General features: G+C 40.9%; 1 protein-coding gene across 5 annotated transcripts in view; it reads left to right on the plus strand.

Annotated features, from left to right (window-relative positions):
* Nucleotides 1-19,857, plus strand: part of ROBO1 (roundabout guidance receptor 1) — an 859,323-nt gene that overhangs the window by 313,052 nt on the left and 526,414 nt on the right. The gene's annotated exons all lie outside the window — the stretch shown is intronic.

Raw genomic sequence — 19,857 nt, forward strand, 5'->3', positions numbered from 1 at the left:
TACCAGGTGCTAACTGCGGTGCCCTCCTGCCTACTGTGCCTCCTCTGTGACGGGGGAAAAAATATGGTTAGCACGGAATACATGGCAGCATAGTACAAATGGAAGTTAGAAAAAAAGCTAATCAGAGTCGGTTTATTAAAAAGCAGGCGGACATAGGGACAGGGACACGTCATGATGCCCACCTACCGTTCAGTAAACCAGTTCTGATGTATGCCCAATTGGAAGGCGTGTTACCTGGCCTGCAACCTTTTCTGATTGTTGCATATTTATTTGGGACATAGAGGATTCCTATAATGCTTGTCCTGGGGCACCACTGCTTCTTATTTGTAGTAACTGAAAGTGACGGACCCCATTTTCTATATCTATCCCAGTCATTGTCATTATACAGATGTATTGGAAGTCTCTGTATATGGTTATATATGGTATAACAAGGGAGGTTTTATCAGCACCAAGGGCATAACAATGGGGTCCCGGAAGTGAGAGGTCAGCAGCTGTGCTTTACTTAGGGCCTGGGAGGTGAGAATGGCATCGCCAGGTCCTCTCCAGCTTTTGCTATGGGGCACAGGGATGCGTTGTTCCACCCTTGATAAGCGAGATGTATTTTGTATAATACATTATTTTGAAATATCCAATTTTGGCAGGTACAGTACAGTTCTCAAGACATATATATATATATATATATATATATATATATATATATATATATATACACTTTGCCCATAGCTCGTTGTGCCTTAATGTGTGACCAAGCTGGATATAGATTCATATGTTCAGCTGCAGAACTATAAGCTTAGGGGTATATTTAACAAACTGCGGGTTTGAAAAAGTGTAGATGTTGCCTATAGCAACCAATCATATTCTAGTTATCATTTATTTAGTACATTCTACAAAATGACAGCTAAAATCTGATTGGTTGCTATAGGCAACATCTCCACTTTTTCAAACCCGCAGTTTAGTGAATATACCCCTTAATGTCTCTGGTGACCACACATTTCAATTAAATTTTGCAGCCTGCCTAATCAAATATGATCTGAATGGATTTTGGTAGTACAGAAGGGTCTACACATTTTTTAACACTGGGTCAAGTTATTAAAAAACAATAAAATCGTACAGTATATGTACACTAAAAAGACTGAGATTCAGCCAGCCAAATTAAAGATTTTAACATTTTTCCAAACAGAGTGCATGTGCCCACAAACTACCAACTGTCACGGGCACTAGGAGTCTTTACCCAGGGATCACCAGGTGATAAGCTTACCAGAGCAGTATAGGTGGTAATATGGTACTCTGGTAGCGGGGTGATCACGGAACAGGAGACAGCAGATGATAGAGATGCTCGGGAAAGTCTATGACTAGCAGCACTGGTAATATATATGTAGTAATACACGAGGAACTGAATAGACAAAGGACACGTGAGGGTAGTCAGTGGTCTGCGGTGGCAAGTTGTACCACTGCTATAGTGAGGAGGAATGTCCAACAGAAACGAGGAGGTGATGAGAGTCAGCGGTCTGCGTTTAGCAAGTTGTACCGCTGTCTGGGTGAAGGAATGGGATCCAGATGAAGGTATCCGGGAAGTCAGTGGTCTGCATTAGCAAGTTGTACCACTGCTATGTGAGAGGACACTGGAACAGGTGACACTGGAAACAGGAATCAGTGGTCTGCCTCTAGCAAGTTGTACCACTGAATATATATGTGAGGAGGAGCACGGGGAGAGACTGCAATACAGAGGATACACGGGCACCTTGAACTTGATCCACAATGACATGCACAATATAGTAATGACTGAACAGCACTGCAATAATACAAAGTCATAGAAACTATCCGGAGGAGAACAACTCAGTCCAGCAAGATATGCAATACACCAGCACAGTCAATGAGAAGTATGCATACCGTGGTTCAGGAGCAGGCTGTCAGACAGGAGTGCAGAGATACCTGAACGGCTGGAGGCCGGCAGGATGCGAAGTCCCTGGAGGGTGAAGCGGTAATCAAGTAGGTGCAGCGCACAGGTAGGTAGACCAGCAGGGGAACAAATACTCAGGAAGCAGTAGTATGTAGAACTGGACTCCTGGAGGACCCTGAAGAGTAGCGATGGTCTAGACGAGATGAAAGCAGTGAGGCGCAGATCCGATGCAGACTGGCGAGTAGAGACCAGCAGGAACACTGAGAAGCACGGAGAGCGGATCAGCTGCTGCAGACACGAGTAGAACTGAGGAGTAGCAGCCAGCAGGGCTCTGCAGGTACACAGAGGTAGCGGATAGCAACCAGCAGGTGCAGCCACGATGAAACACGGGAGAGTAGAGCTGAGCTGGAACTGTTGAGCACGGAGAGCAGCGGATAGGAATCAGTTGTAGCAGTCTCGAGGAAACACGGGAGAGTTGAGATGAGCTGAAGACTGTAGCGCACGGAGGCAGCAGATAGGAATCAGCCAAACAGTCACGATGAAACACAGGAGAGTTGAAGTGGTCTGAGGACTGTAGTGCACGGAGGCAGCGGATAGGAATCAGCAACAGTCACGATGAAACACAGGAGAGTTGAAGTGGTCTGAAGTCTGTAGTGCACGGAGGCAGCGGATAGGAATCAGCTAACAGTCACGATGAAACACAGGAGAGTTGAAGTGGTTTGGAAACCACAGGAGTAGAAGTGGTCTGGAAACCACAGGAATCAGCAGCGCTGAATACACGAGGAAACACAGGAACACCTTCAGAGGCTCATGGGGAATGAGACTCCAAGATCAGGCAACGAGGAATGGACAGCAGGTGCTTTAAATAGGGAGTGTTGCCTTATCAGCCAATCAAGTTAAAGGAACAGGTACTGAAGGTTTTGAAAGGGCTGCGCATGCGCAGACCCTCAGGATGGTGGACGGCCACGGTTCCTAAACACACGGGAAGAAGCACGCACAGTCTGGTGAGTGACACCAACATTGAACGAGATCTATCAGGTATCGATCAGACAAAAGCATTAATTGTGCACCAATGGATACAGTTTAGCACTCAGGTCATGTTTTCTGATGTACCTGTGTTTAGCCATTTTAAAATGATGTCCCATTTACAGACAAGGTCTAAAGCTGAGGGTTGTAGACCTGTTTCTCACCAGGACCTTTTTTTTTTGCATGTAAAATGTTGGGTGGCATGTGTACTAAAATATTTTCCATCATAGTCATATTTTGTATTTACAACTTATTTACAAACAAAGCAAAACCGGATTATTGAGCTTTCAGTTACTTAAAGTGTAAATTTATTTAATCATAATTAGCATTTATGATTTTGCTTTCGAACTGACCCTTGCTACTTGACAAGGAGACCCACCGCAATAGGCATACTCAGCTAGGGGTTTCTTGGTTGAGCTGTGAGTTGTCTGCATTGTTGACCTCTGTTTATGTCATCCTACTGCTCATGACATTTGGGAGTAATTTGCAATGAATAAGAGGGTGAGAGTAGGATATTGATGAAGGCAAAGAACACCCGAAGTAGGCCTGAGTTTGTTAGGACTTTGTCCATACTCTGAATCAGGCCTGCAGTGCTACTAGAGGTGCTGCTGTTATACTCTGACATTTTCTCCTCACCTGCAGGAGTTAATCTCACAACTCTGTTCCAGCACACTGGGGCAATTAATTTGTCTCAGCTGCTCATTTCTGAGAAACTCCTGTGTTCTGGTATCTGACTTCTACTTGTTCCATCGTCATGCACATGTCACGGCGCTTACCTGTCTCAGCGCCGATCCCCCGCTCCGTACCGCCGCACTTCCGGGTAGGTCCCGGCGGAGGTCAGCTGATCTCTGGGCGGGAATTCAAATCCTACTTTAGCTCTGCTCTGACACACTGTCTGTGTCAGAGCAACGTGTTACCTGCATCTGGCTGCATTTCCTGTGCTCCTATCTCCCTTGTGCTTTTCCCCTGTGCTGCTACAGACTTCTGTGTACTGAACCAGCTGTATTCCTGGCTACCCGCCTGCCTAAACCCTGGTACCGCATATTGGACTGACTCCTGTGTACCGAAATGGCTGTATTCCTGACTACTCCTTTGCCTTACCCCTGGTGCAACATCGTGGACTGATTCCTGCGTACCAACCAGCTTCCGCTCCAGGCTGCTATCTTCCAGATATACGGTTAGTGAACCTGGTCATCAGTTGCCTGTAGATCTGTCCATGCCTCTGCCTGTCCATCTTATAGAACTCTCTCCTTACATCAGTAGGCTAACCTGGGGGCCGCGACCTGCGGTTCTCCGGCAGCAAAACCCACCCTGCCTTGCAGTTCTTGGAGAAGACCGAGAGTTCCGTTAGACTCTGCGCCCTAGGAAGGCCGGCATAAATACTGACTAAGGTAACCTTGAAACCTAACAGTTTGCTCTGACCCCACATATCTATCTGATGGACGGATCTGGGAACCCCTCCACTAGGGAGTTATTGGAACACTTAGCTGTTGGGGTAGAAGAGCAGGAAAAGAACCAGGCACAGTTACTTCAGTTTCTTCAGAGCATGTCTGCTCGTCTGGATACACTTCAAAATACCGTTTCAGCTCAGGCAATCCAGGCAGCTGCACCTGTCCCTCCACCAACTCCTCCTCAACCTGCTTCTTCCCAGGGGAGTGCTGCCGCTCCTATCCCGGCAATATCTCAACTTCGTATCCCTAATCCCCCAAAATTTGATGTGGATCCCAAGGCATGCCGTGGATTTTTAAATCAGTGTGCTATTCAGTTCGAACTTCAGCCAGGGAACTACCCTACGGAAAAAACTAAAGTAGCATACATTATCTCTTTGCTGTCCGGTCAGGCTCTGGCCTGGGGATCTCCTCTATTAGAGCACAATGATCCTTCACTACAGAACTGTACCACCTTCCTGGAGACCTTCAGACATATTTTCGATGAGCCAGGACGTGTCTCCAGCGCTGCTTCTGGCATCCTTCGTCTGCGCCAAGGCTCTCTTACCATAGGCCAGTACGCTCTTCAATTTCGTACCATGGCGGCTGAGCTACGCTGGAATAATGAAGCTCTGGTAGCTACCTTCTGGCACGGCTTGTCCGACGGCATCAAAGACGAACTGGCAGGTCGAGAGCTCCCAACTTCTCTGGACGCTTTGGTCTCCCTATGTAACCAGATTGACATTAGATTCCGTGAACGCTCTCAGGAGAAGGAGAGTTCCCGTCATTCTCCATTTCGTTTGGTCCCACATTTTCAGAGTCCGGTGGTATCTGAGGAGGAGCCAATGCAGTTGGGAAGAGCTCGTCTCTCTCAGGAAGAAAGGGAGAGGCGATTCAAAAACCGTCTATGTCTTTATTGCGGAGAACCTGGACATTAACTAAATAATTGTGTTAAACATCCGGGAAATGACCGAGCCTAGCTGACGGTGGAGAGGCCAAGTTAGGTGTATGTATTTCCTCTCCTGTTGATTCTAGCTTTTCTATCCAGGTTATTTTACAATCATCTGACAAGCAGCTTTCTCTTCCAGCACTTATTGATTCCGGAGCAGCAGGGAACTTCATAAGAGCCAATATAGTGGAGAAGTTGTCTTTACCTACCCTTCCCTTGGATCCCCCGATCGCCATCACAGCCATCGATGGAAATCGCATTACTGGAGGATCGCTCAAGAAATGCACCATCAAGCTCTCTCTCCGCATAGGAGCCCTGCATACTGAATCTATTTCCTTGTTAGTTATTCCAGAGGCTATTAATCCTCTTATTCTCGGTCTTCCTTGGCTCCGACTTCACTCTCCCACATTAGACTGGCACAGGCCAGAAGTTCTTGCTTGGGGTCTGGCTTGTCATTCTAGCTGTCTTCCCAGGATCAATAGGCTCACCACTACTGACCCTCCTTCCCTACTTACGTCCACTGGTATTCCTCCTCAATACCGTTCGTTTTCGGATGTGTTCTGCGTGAAGGAGGCCTCCAAGCTACCTCCTCATAGACCTTGGGATTGTACTATTGAACTGTTAACAGACAAAATACCACCCAGAGGACATTTTTTTTTCGTTGTCATTGCCGGAATCCAACTCCATGTCTCAGTACATAGAAGAAAATCTAAGAAGGGGCTTTATTCGGAAATCCTCCTCCCCTGCAGGTGCCGGCTTTTTCTATGTTAAAAAAAAAATAACGAGGGTCTACGTCCTTGTATAGATTATCGTAGGCTGAACGCCATTACTGTGAAAAACAAGAACCCCTTACTGTTGATCTCGGAACTGTTTGATAGAATTAAGGGGGCTGCTATATTTTCCAAGCTAGATCTTAAGGGTGCCTACAATTTGATCCATATCAAGCAAAGGGGTGAATGGAAAACTGCGTTCAACACCCACGATGAACACTTTGAATATTTAGTTATGCCCTTTGGGTTATGTAATGCCCCCACAGTGTTTCAAAACTTCATCAACAAAATTTTTCAGGATTTTCTTTACCAATTCGTGGTGATTTACCTGGATGATATCCTGATATTCTCTTCTGATATTGTTCTGTATCGCCATCATGTTTCCCTGGTGCTTGAACGTCTTCGTTTACATCATCTGTTCTGTAACCTGGATAAATGTATCTTCGAGAAGGACCATCTTCCCTTTCTTGGACATGTGATCTCTGGTTCTGGGCTATGCATGGATTCTGAGAAAGTAAACTCTCTCCTTACGTCAGCAGGCTAACCTGGGGGCCGCGACCTGCGGTTCTCCGGCAGCAAAACCCACCCTGCCTTGTGGAGGTTCTTGGAGAAGACCGGGAGTTCTGTTAGACTCCGCGCCCTAAGAAGGCCGGCATAAATACTGAATAAGGTAACCTTGAAACCTAAGAGCACCATTTCGTATGACCCAGACCTCGGCTATGTTTGACCTTGCTCCTACCTTTTCCCTGGTATGGTTTGTGGATCATATAAATTTTTCAGACCAGTTTAACCAAGTAGGTTTATTGATTATGAGTTTCAGAGGGGAGATACAGATTTGGGCCTTCTTAATTCTGATGACCCAATTATTCATAATACTATGGACTTCATTAATGCAGTTTGTCAGAAATGCACTCCATCTACAGTCAAATAATCTGATCAGAGTACGTCTGTTTCCATTCATGCCCCAGCCTGTGTTTCAGCTCCTAAACTTGTTCATAAATCATCAATGAATCTGGCTACCAATGGTCAATCTATGACATTTAAAATGAAAATTAACCAGAAGGAAAAACCTTTCCTATGACACATTAGTCACAACAAATACCAACCTTGGTTATTAGATTCATGGGCATATCACCATCTTTTCATTTAACTCTAGACTGGAATTCAGATTCTAAAAGTGAAATTTTTGATGACCGTAGAGAGCTAGTTGATGAGTTTTCTATGTCTTCTAATGCTCTTCATCATCATCATAATCTTCATCATCATCGACATTTATTTATATAGCGCCAGCAAATTCCGTGGCGCTTTACAATTGGGAACAAACATTAAAACAATACTGGGTAATACATAAAGACAGAGAAATAAGAGGGCCCTGCTCGCAAGTTTACATTCTATGGGACAATGGGAGTTTGAAACACAAGGGCATGTGCTACATCATATTGCACATTGGAGCAGCTAGAATGCAAAGGTAAAAAGTATTTAGTGGGCTGTGTGATCAGTCACACAGCAATGTTGGTCAGAGGGTTGTTGTCTTGTGGTAACTGTGTAGAGGGTGGTAATAGGGAAATTAAGATGCTATTTGAGGAATATTATAAGCTTGTCTGAAGAGGTGTGTTTTCAGAGAACGCTTGAAGGTTTGAAGACTAGAGGAAAGTCTTACTGTGCGAGGGAGGGAATTACACAAAGTGGGTGCAGCCCGAAAAAAGTCCTGTAACTGGGAATGGGAGGATGTGATGAGAGTGGAAGAGAGACGCAGATCTTTTGCTGAACAGAGGTCTTAAAGAACTTGGTCCTGTCTGCACTCTGATGGAAAGAGTCTCAATTTTGTCTCCTAGGAGTTATCATAAAAAGAAAAAGAGATGACCCTAAATTTTGAGTCAGTGAAGCACCTGGAATTCATTTCTTAAAGGGGCGGCTATGTCAGGACTCTGTCCTCATTCTGAATCAGGCCTCCAGTACATCTGTGCTATTAGAGATGCTGGTCTGACATTTTCTCCTCACCTGCAGGAGTCAATCTTACTAACCTGTTAATCACCTATGTCTGGCTGGCCCAGCACACTGGGCCAGTTCATTTGCCTCTGCTACTGGTTTCTGAGAACTCCTGTGTTCTGGTCCTGTTTCTTCCTTAATATCTCACTCCTGCTTGTTCCATTTTCATGCAACGTTTCTTGTGACCCAGACCCCGGCTACGTTTAACCTTGCTTCTGTCTTCTCCCTGGTATGGTTTGTGGGTCTTCTGCCTTATGACCCTGGCTTGCCTGACCTTCCTCCTATCTGAAGCCGTACCTGTAGTCATCCTGTTGTGCCTGGTCTCCAGCTTCCCCAACTAAACTTGGTTATCCTGAGAACTTGCACCCGATGTTAACCTGTTGTGCATGTTATCGAGTAGTTCTGTTTCTTTGCTAATCCTGGTAACCTAGTACCCTGTTCATGTCATGACTATGGACGTGTGTTACTGAATCTACCATTGCCTGCATCTAGTATTACCTGTGTGAACCTTTTATTAAATACTTTATTTCATTTTCAACAAACTCTGTGGTTTTCATACTGGTGACCCTAACAGAGTTCAGTGATTTACATATTAGACAGGCTTTACTTCTAGGTATTGTAGATGCCAATGGGTACACGCAAGAAAATGAATTACATTAATATTTTTAAAAAAGCAGAAAACAATTTAGAAGGGCATTCTTGTAACTTATTGCCCAAATGGTAAAACAGCATCATCCGTTTATTCAGAAAACAAAGCAGGAAAATTGCACTCCTGACACTTCTTTCTTGATAGTAAACAACAGATTTATTCCAACATTTTCTCATCCACTTGGACCCTATAATGGATAAAGGGTCCTAGTAGATTAATTTAGCCCTTCAATCACACATATCCACAATTCACATACTTCATGAAATCATTGCTGCTCTAAGTATAAATTTAAAATAAAATAAAATCTACAAAATAAAGTTTCATAATTGTAAATAAAACATTAAAATTTGGAGCACACGTATTAATAACATAAATAAATGAATTGGCTGCAGGCTGTATTTCAAACGGAATGTTTTAATGCTTTGAAAACATATTGACGTCTTTGAAGCATGTAGAGGGCAGTTTAATTCAACATTTTATAAATAGGCAAGTCTCCTGCACAGTTTTTAATGTAGATGTAAAAAAAATAATTAAAAACTTGTATGTTTTTATATATATTTATTTTATATTTAGTTTATATACTTAAAATACAGCTCCATTAAAGTTTTCAAGTGCTAGACTGTAATATATATATATATATATATATATATAATATATTATATATATATATATATATATATATTTATATATCTACATCTCTCTCTCTCTCTCTCTCTCTCTCTCTCTGTATATATATATATATATATATTATATATATATATATATATATATATCTACATCTCTCTCTCTCTGTATATATATATATATCTACATCTCTCTCTCTCTCTCTCTCTCTGTGTATATATGTATATATGTATATATATATATATATATATATATATATATATCTACATCTCTCTCTCTCTCTCTGTGTATATATATATATATATATATATATATATATATATATCTATCTACATCTCTCTCTCTCTCTCTGTATATATATCTACATCTCTCTCTCTCTCTCTCTCTCTCTCTCTCTCTGTGTATATATGTATATACAAGTTAACCTGTGCATGATACTCGTGCATTCTAGTCAAATCAAGCTACTTAAGGTGTTAAAAAGGTTCTTGTCATGCATTTGGGCCTAGCCCAGGCCTCCCCAGGGGAAGTGCGTTACTTCCCGACGCAAGCGCCCTTTTTTAACGTGGTTTTGTCCACATGTCACCACCTCATCATTCTTCTCCATTACCTCATCCTTCATCTTCATCGCCACATCCTTCATCAAGCTACTTAAGGTGTTAAAAACTCCCCACTGTCACCCCCGGCAACCACCAACCACTCCCAACTGTCACTTCTCCTTCAAGAAATATATAGGTCAGTGTATAACTCTGCCCAGCAGGTGGCGCTGCAGCTTGTTTTTTTTTTTTTCACACACGCCACTAGGCATTTATATAGTAGATATATATATATATATATATATCTACATATCTCTCTCTCTCTCTGTATGTATATATATATATATATATATATATATATATCTACATCTCTCTCTCTCTCTCTCTCTCTCCTCTCTGTGTATATATGTATGTATATATATATATATATATAAAGCTTGAATGGGCCCCTAGCCAGCCTGTTTTTTCACTGCTTTACAAGGAAATTTTGGCAGAATAAACTCTTCAACCCTAAGGAACAGTGCATTCATACTAACTTCATTCATTAATATCTTTTTAAAAACATAGCGTTGGACAATAACTATATATACTTGTGAGATAATATGTGAATGAGCACAATTAGCTAGAATACCAACACTTAGCTGTCACTGTAGCAGACAAACAAATAACCATGCTGATAACAGTGGGTAATACTTACTAAAATAAATGCGGATGTTCTGTAACCCATGGAACCAATTATACTCTGACCTTTCACTGTCTAACTTCGCGACGGGCAACAAGTGGCCCTAGAAATGAATGTGACCCTCCGAGCCTTCATTTGCGGCCCACAGCTCCTTTCTAATTTACTGTTAGATTTCTTTGTTACAGCTTGTAACATTTGTTTAAAATGCCTGTGATATGTTATTACAGATATGTGTCTGTTTCTTTTATTAAATGTATTGTTTTAATTTGAGATTAAGAGGAATGTGCGGCCCTTTTGAAGGTTAGAGGGACGCACCAAGGTTAGAGGGCCTATCATTGGTCTAATTTGTTCAAAGGGTATTATTTAATAACATGGGTACAAACTTTCGCAATGCGCTAACCCACAGCAACCAATTAGACTTTGCTCAATCTAGTACAGTGTAAATAATATGTTAGTAATTCTTCCCCAGTGTTTATAAAACTCAACGGTGTGTTGGACAGTATTTAATAGACATATTGATACAGCTAATAATGCTCTTATAATAAAATAAGGGGCAGACTGTCCCATTCTGCCAACTGTGGTGGCACTTGTGTGAATTCTCCCCCAGCCAGCAATACTCCAGCCACTGGGGCGCTTACTACAGGAGCGACCACAATGGCTCAGTCATGCTGAGCAGGGGCAAATGCAGGATTTGTAGAGAGGGGTTTCCACGCTACGCTGACGGTGGGTGTGACCAGCATGCATGGGGGCGTGGCTATATTTTTAGACAGTGCTTGGCTGCTCTCCAACTTTTCTTTTCCACATCATATACACAAGCAATTCCTATCCCCATCATCTACATGGGGCAAGCCACCTTTAGCATACATTGCCCCATGCTGGGAGGGGGTTTCCAGACACTAGGACACCCACCCTCGGTTTGCCTATGATGAGAGGAGTAGGGGAAAGCCTGTTCTGTTACGTTTGGAAAATCTTACGGATCTCGTAATGCACCCAGTGATATTAGACCCACCTTCCTGCCTGTAAGCAGACCTAAACTGTTATCTGTTTCCTATACATATTTTCCAGTACTGGATCTAAGACATATGCAAAGTGCCTTCAAGATGTCTCTGCACCTCCCCTTAGCATGATCGATACCTGCATGCAGTCTTAGCAGAACTCCAGTCATTGAAGCAATGCTCGATGGTGGGACAGGCAGGACTGGTGGAGGCTCCCTTAGTTACCTCCCACAACTTTCCATGTGGAGCACCTCCACCTCCTTGGCATCTTCTGCTACTCTGTCAGACTGGGAGTGTGGCATTGGGCTGTGGCATCATAGCTGTGCTCTGTTCTTCAGCATATTACTGCCATGAAGGAGCTTCACATATAAGAAGCTGCTTTTCCTCCATGTCACTTGTTCCGTATTTTGGACGTCCCCTAAACCCTGCCACATTAGGTGCCCACTGGCCCTGGGAACATGTGGCCATTTTAGTAAATGGACCCTATAAAGCTCAATGATGAAAGCAGCTTATCACATACACTAAACTTGCCATAAATTGTATCCTGATCCCTGCAAAACTATTTTACAAGAGGGCACCAAACAGCGCACCAATAATACGGAGTTACTGCTTTCACTGAAACATTTTCCTTGGCTGACGTTCTTAAGTGATTAAAATCTATTTCACCATTTGTTAACACTTTATAATTATTTAAGCACATTAAAATAAGAGAGCCCCTTTGCATCCCACTTAACAATGTTTAAACATATTGACTTGATTATTTTGAAATAAAAAAAGGAGCATACTGTAAAATCTAGCAACGCCTAATCAAAACCAGGTCTACTTTCTATTATTACAGATGGTCAACTGCAGTTATTGTCTGTCCTATTTTTTGCCATGCATACAACATAGTACAGATTATTAATTCTACTTTCTTACCGTTAACTTTTTAGCTTGCGCTTTTAAATGTCAGTTGATTAATTTAGAATAACAGTGTATGCACATTTTTGGATATACAATATATGTCTTAAATCTTTGCTCAGGAATATCCAACTGGCTGAAGTCTACACTGGTGTCTCTATTGAGTAACTTGTTTTATTTTTGCATTTATAAATACATTGTATGTAACATTCCGACTCTGCACAATTATGCTTAGCGTACACACATGCAGCAATCGAAACGCAATAATGCAAATACTACAAGTAATCATTTATACTTGCAGAATGTTTGGCTTTATTTGTTGCACACAGGGAAAGGTGACGCCCATTCAAACAGCTCATGCTTCAGTTCACAGAAACTGGATCTGCGGTGTTTGAAAACTTTGAAATAATGTTTACACTGATTTAACAACTGGACCTGCAGTGAATCTGAATATGTCAGAAACTGTCACGTACTGAGCCAGAGAAAATAACAGAAACGGCTCAAATTGCTACTCAAACTATAATAGCCGTGTTACTTCTAACACCTTTATTCAGGACGAATGTCCGTATTTCCAGCTACAATAAATAGTTTGATTTAGGTATTACACATAGTGCAACACTAGCAGTTTTATGTTGTAAAGGAGAATGTTATTCTCAGGCTGTAGCGTTTGCAGACAGATATTGCATTCTATACTCAGACAAAAAAATTCAATTTAGGTAATGGGTTCTTTTTCCTTTTTTTTTTTTTTACGGTAGGTTTTTATTTTTATTTCTGTGATTCCTTGGACTTTTTGAAAATGGAATGCAAAATAAGAAACTTCAGGAAGTAACTTTGCACCTTTAGTCTAAAAGGTCATTATTGATAATAAAATGAAATAAAAACTTAATAATAGTCTTTTTGCACACAGCAGACCTATCTTTAGCATTTTGACCAGGCAGTTGCTGGTGTCAGCTGCTTAGAGTGTACACACAGTAGAATTAAACCGACATTGTTCCATAGGTGAACGACATTTATAAACAGGACGACCAATCGGATCAAAAGATGATCTGTGCTTTGGAACAATGATCGTTCATCATTCCAAGGTGCACACAACAGTGATATCGGGCCAGTCAGTCGTTTATCATCTGAAAACAGTGTAGCGTGTACCCAGCCTTAATCAGAATTATAAAACTACACATGCTGTGATCTGAATGTAGGAGTTTATAGCAAAGTCCAACTTGTGATAGCTTTAATGATTTTACCAATGACTGAATGTCCCGATCAGCATGTCCATTCATGTGTACACACTATACACGTTTTACATGATTAACCTTCAGATCTGTGCTCTTCATCTGTCATAACCATCGACTGAAAAAATCATGACTCTACACACTCCATAGACATCTGCCTACACTATGAATACACACTTCAGAATTTACCAAACATTGGGCCTGATTCTTTAAGGATCTTAACTTTAGAAACTTCTTATTTCAGTCTCCTGGGCAAAACCATGTTACAATGCAAGGGGTGCAAATTAGTGTTCTGTTTTGCACATAAGTTAAATACTGACTGTTTTTTCATGTAGCACACAAATGTCAACTTTAAATTTCAGTGTACAAATAAGCTATCAAGTATTTGTGTGCTCCATGAAAAAACAGGCAGTATTTAACTTATGTGCAAAACAGAAAACTAATTTGCACCCTTTGCATTGTCACATGGTTTTGTCCAGGAGACTGAAATAAGATGTTTCTCAAGTCAAGATCCTTAATGAATCAGGCCCATTGTTCCATTGTTTATAGAGATTTATAGTCTTGTTATAAAATCAAATCAAACGATATGATGTGCTTTGGTTCGATAAAACATGTTGGTGGGAGCACACACACTAATGCGATATCGGAACTGACATTATTTTTTTATGTGATTGGCTTGATAATCGGGTGACAAAACTGTAGTGTGTACCCAGCTTTATTGTTTGTCTTATTATTTTTCCTTTGTGATATTAAATAATGACGACATTAAAAAAAACATGAATTACTTAACTATAACATGCAATATTTTTGATCCTCTCAAAACTGTAATTGGTATCAGCACTGGTGAATTTATACCTATAATATACTGTTGATATTTATTACACACTACAGACAATGCTTTTATGTGACAACATAAGCTTCATTGATGATTTAATGGCTAAAGTTTGACTATGCAAAAATGTGAGTGTTATCTGTGGCTATGCAAAATGTATTCTCCATGCATAGCAAAGTTTTTCTTAGGTAAACTATTAATTTGTTAAGCGTAATACGCGTAACTGATTTATGGGTATGTCTAACCAAACACATTTTTTTCCCTCTGCAACAGCTGTAAATACAGTGGAAAATAAAAGCACTATGTCTTCCAGTTATCTTGGTTAATTTGGATCTGAACTATGCATTAAGGCAGCTGTACTTTCACAACGCCTGTAATGTGTGTAGTAGTGTAATTTGTGTAGGTTGAAGAAAAACTAAAAACCCTACTAGAGCCTCTAGAGTTCTGTAATCTGCTATTGTGGTGTTGGAGAAATGCCCACAGGAACAATTACTACAATTAGGTTTCTTTGATATGACAAAATGAAAGTACTGGAACATATTTTGTTCATATTATTGAACTACTTACTAATTATTTACTATTAATGTAAAACGTCAAAGTCATCCAGTAGTGGGGCAATGCTGGGGATGTCATGATGATGTCACCAAGAATTACTTTTCTGGTGGGGGTCCAAGTTGCTGCTGTTTTGGTAGGGAGGTCCTGATGGGTTATTGCCAGCTACTAATAATATTAGAACCAGAGTAGCCTTCTATTAGATCAGATGCAGATAATACTGGATCTAATAGTGTTAGTATGCGGTAAAACCGTCTGTGTCTCCCTTCACTAGAGAGCAGCGGTGAGCAACAGATTTCCCGCCATGCCTTCACCTGCGGCCCCTCAACCGGCAGAGTGGGAGCAGCCGTATTCCTTGTCATGTGACCTCCTCTGGGGAACTCAAGGATCTCTCACTGCCGAAGGGAAGGAGGAGGAGGAGGAGGAGGAGGGAGTGAAGTGTGTTGTCCCCCTAATACTTTTTGCAGCCCCTTGATAGGTTGGAGGGCCGCAGATCCAGCCCTTGAAGAAACAGATGTGGCCCGTCACTGCTTTAGTGGCTCCCCAAAAACATTTTTAAAACAAGAGTTTATTTAAGTATAATTAAAAACTACAAAAATAACTGACACACTAAGAACACTTTTTCAAAAATTATTATTAAAAAAAGTTTCTTCCTTTCCCAACCTATCTACCGTACCTGGACTGTGAGGTGCATTACGCGTGACATTCGTGCATCTTGTGAGGGCGACATACAGAGTGGAGATCTCTTCAAAACCCCCAGATTATGCCAGCCGTCCAATATTTGTCTTCTTAATCTAGATTCAATCCACCCCTTTCTTCCAAACTAAGAACTGGTACACATTTTGCACATATATGTAGTAGTGGTATACCATAAGGGGGAAACAAAATATAAAACTAATATATACACCTTTATTTGTGTCAAACTTTGTATGAAGTTTGTATATTTGCTGTCTCTATAAGAGAAAGAGCTAATCAATGACATTTTGGGATGACCATCTGGGGTTGTTGTAGTTATGTGAAGTGATCGGATGAATCATGGAAAAGTGTTTTCCCCCCTTCTTTTAGCTAATTTTCTCTACATAATGCCCATAAAAGACAAATATATTTATTACATGCCCTATCTGTCCTGAAAAATTTAAAAATATACAAAGTAATATGAAAGTTATGCCCATTTGAATGAAGACATTGCTAATGTGGCATTTGGTCTGGTGATGAAGGGAGGAAAACTCTAAGGGCTAGATTTACTAAACTGCGGGTTTGAAAAAGTGGAGATGTTGCCTATAGCAACCAATCAGATTCTAGCTGTCATTTTGTAGAATGCACTAAATAAATAATAACTAGAATCTGATTGGTTGCTATAGGCAACATCTCCACTTTTCCAAACCCGCAGTTTAGTAAATATACCCCTAAGGTGCTAAAGTTGATAGATAATTAGCATTTTATTTTGTAAATAAGGCTATTAAAAACTTTTAAATAAAGTTGTAAACAGATCATTTGGATTATGTTGGTATTATTCCCCACTTGATAAATTTGGGTAACCAAAAGTTTTAAATCTACTGTATGTGTCCTTGATTGACCTTTCAAGACTAATACTTTAATAACAATTATTATTTTAACTAATTAGGCTGCTTTTAGTATTCCCCTGTTAATTAAAGTTACAATGTTGACCTTCAAACTGTTGTATTCTTAAAAAATAAACATGTTTAACTTTTTACAACCATATTTTGTTTGAGTATAGTTTTCTGTGGGAAGATTAACATGGAGTTGATTGAACACAATTTTCTTCTTGGCCTACAGATGGCAGGACAATATAAGTGATGAAAGGTCTGTTCTTAACTCCCAAAACACTAGCTTTAAAGAGAGGGGTTTATATTTTCTTTGTAGGAATGAAAGACCAAATAGTTTAGACAAAAAAATGCGTTTATATAAGTCATGTAGAATTGCAGTTTACTTATGTGTTACCTAAGTCAAACATTAGGTTTCATGTTGGTTGTTACGGAGGTTACAATTGTAGGTGACAGATCTGGTACATTCCCAATGGTTTAAGTCATACAAGTTAAAACACATAATACATTTCTAGTTTGTTAAGTTGTATAAATGAACTGTCATTCTGTAGTTGACCCAAATTGTGGCACTTCTGAACATGTCACATATTAAAGCAGAGTAAATTACTCATACAACTCATGACAGTCAGGAATTGACATACAAATTAGACATTGCTATGCAGAAGTTGGAAAACTTACACTAAAATTACAAGTTGAAAAGAAATTGTTCATATGTCAAGAACTAACGATGCACAAAAGAAAAAGTAACTCTTTTCTTGCAAAAGTTCGTAGGATTATAGCAATAGCTGTTCTATTCAATATTGCAAAGTTCATATTTTATTTAGGTATAATATTTATTTCTGTTTTCTACTTACTATTAAATTAGGTTTATGCATGTTCAGCTCTCTCTCTCTCTCCCTCCCCTCTCCTTTCTCTCTCTCTCTCTCTCTCTCTCTCTCTCCTCTCTCTCTCCCTCTCCTCTCCTCTCTCTCTCCTCTCTCTCTCTCCTCCCTCTCTCCCTATCTTCCTCTCTCTCTCCCTCTTTCTTTCTCTCTCTCTCCCTCTTTCTTTCTCTCTCTCTCTCTTCCCCCTCTCCTCTCCTTTCTCGCTCTCTCTCCCTCTCCTCTCCTCTCTCTCTCTCCCCCCTCTCTCTCTTTCTCTCTCCCTCTCCCCCCCCCCCTCTCTCTCTCTCTCTCTCTCTCTCCCTGTCTCTCTCTATCTCCCTCTCTCTCTCTCTCTCTCTCTCTCTCTCTCTCTCTCTCTCTCCCTCTCTCTCTCCCTCTCTCTCTCTCTCTCTCTCTCTCTCTCCCTCTCTCTCTCTCTATCTCCCTCTCTCTCTATCTCTCTCCCTCCCTCCCTCTCTCTCTCTCTCTCTCCCTCTCTCCCCCTCTCTCTCTCTCTCTCTCTCTCTCTCTCTATCTCCCTCTCTCTCTCTCCCTCTCTCTCTATCTCTCTCTCTCCCTCTCTCTCCCTCTCTCTCTCTCTCTCTCTCTCTATCTCCCTCTCTCTCTATCTCTCCCTCTCTCTCTCTTTCTCGGTGTGTAAGTTTTGCTAAATTATTCTGTCAACATCCTGCGACCTTGTTAATGCCAAATTCAAATGTCCCGTGTTATGACCTCGAACAGGTTAGTTGGAGAACTGTTTAGATAAAAATGACTGTGAGGTCACCAGTTGATTCTGGTTAACCTCTACAATGCTATGTTTTGTCACTGGTCTGCTGTTACTCAATAAATGATAATATGTTTATATACCTAAATCTAAGACATTGAGCTTCAATTAGAAAGGTGGACATTGAGGGTTTTATCATCCCCTAGCGCTTCTCTACGCTTAGAGAAGCAGAACTGGGAGGTAGTGGGTGAGCATACTAAAGTAAGGACATGTTAACGCTGCCACATACTATAGGGGGGAAGCCCCAGATAGGCCTGTAGGAGACTTATCTATTGTGCATCCTTTCCACCGTGCTGATGACGATGACCATCACCTGGGACCTTGCTGTAGTAAATAAAGAAATAAATAATAATAATAAAAAAAGTTTCTTTCCTAAAACTACTAGGACTCTTTCAACACCTGCGGTGGGTGTAGGGTAATTGTTTAAAATTTGAATTTAAAAAGATATTTCCATTGTGCCCTGCAGGTGCCAGTATGCCCAGACTGCCATTAAGTTTTTGGACATGCTGACACTTGTAGTACTATAAACATTTTCCTGGCACCCCATAGAGGTGCAGAGAAAAACGAGCGGATATTCTTTACCATAACAGGTGGCAATATGTGCATCTGAACATTGTGGAGATGTTTGTCGGCACCTCGCGCTCCACCTTCCTGTTCCACCCTTATCGCCTTATTTCCGTAATCCTCTTTAATATAAATATAATATAAACTTGCACTAGGTTGGTCCTCTCTACCTCCTATCTTCCTGTCCTCTTTGTAAGGTTTCCTTTGATCTAGTTGTGTCTTCTAATGTAGTTACTTTCTCAATTGTCTCTTCTATTATTGATTTTTACTGGCGCTATTGTTGATCTTGTCCTTACTTATTTGTATAGTGCTTTGTTTATATTTTGTTGATTGTACCACGCAGCGGATTCTGTGCTGCCTTTTAATAAACTCTGATGATGGTGATGATAGCAGTCGTAATACTGATAGCATAATACAATTTATCAGTGGGACATTTAACGTCAAAGCGTCCACAACGGCTGTATTTATTTTCCATGTTATTGGTTTCAATTCTAGATTTCCTTTCTCGAAGTGGAAAAAAATGTTTATAAGTGAACAAATTACACTGTAGACCGTTGCATTTTATAACCTACTTAGACTAACTTAGCAATACTTGTGCCATTTAGTGGAGGTTTTACAACCTATGTGGCATATTTCTAAGGGTTAGTTTATAGTTCAGTGTGTCCAGCCTTGTGCCGTTGAAAGGATTTGCAAGCAATGGCACCATACCAAGTAAGTAAAAAAAACTGGCACCTGGATAAACATTTCAAATACAAGTTTCCTTTAAGCAGTCACTGCTGTATAAGTAGACTGCTGTAGGCGATAGCTGAGAGACTGTAAGGGGTAAAATAGACACATTTCTATTTCTGAGTTTCATAAACGTGCCTGGAATCAAAGTACATTTAGTCTGAACATGGTGTATCAAAGAGAAGGAATGTCTTGGGAGATCTGTATTATGTGCTAATTATTTTATGTAGTGTTTTGTACTCTTTGGGCCTGATTCATCCAGTATCTGCCGATTTTGTGCATACTGAGAGCACAATCA

The sequence above is a fragment of the Mixophyes fleayi genome, chromosome 2 (genome assembly GCF_038048845.1).
Source record: "Mixophyes fleayi isolate aMixFle1 chromosome 2, aMixFle1.hap1, whole genome shotgun sequence".
Taxonomy (NCBI): domain Eukaryota; kingdom Metazoa; phylum Chordata; class Amphibia; order Anura; family Limnodynastidae; genus Mixophyes; species Mixophyes fleayi.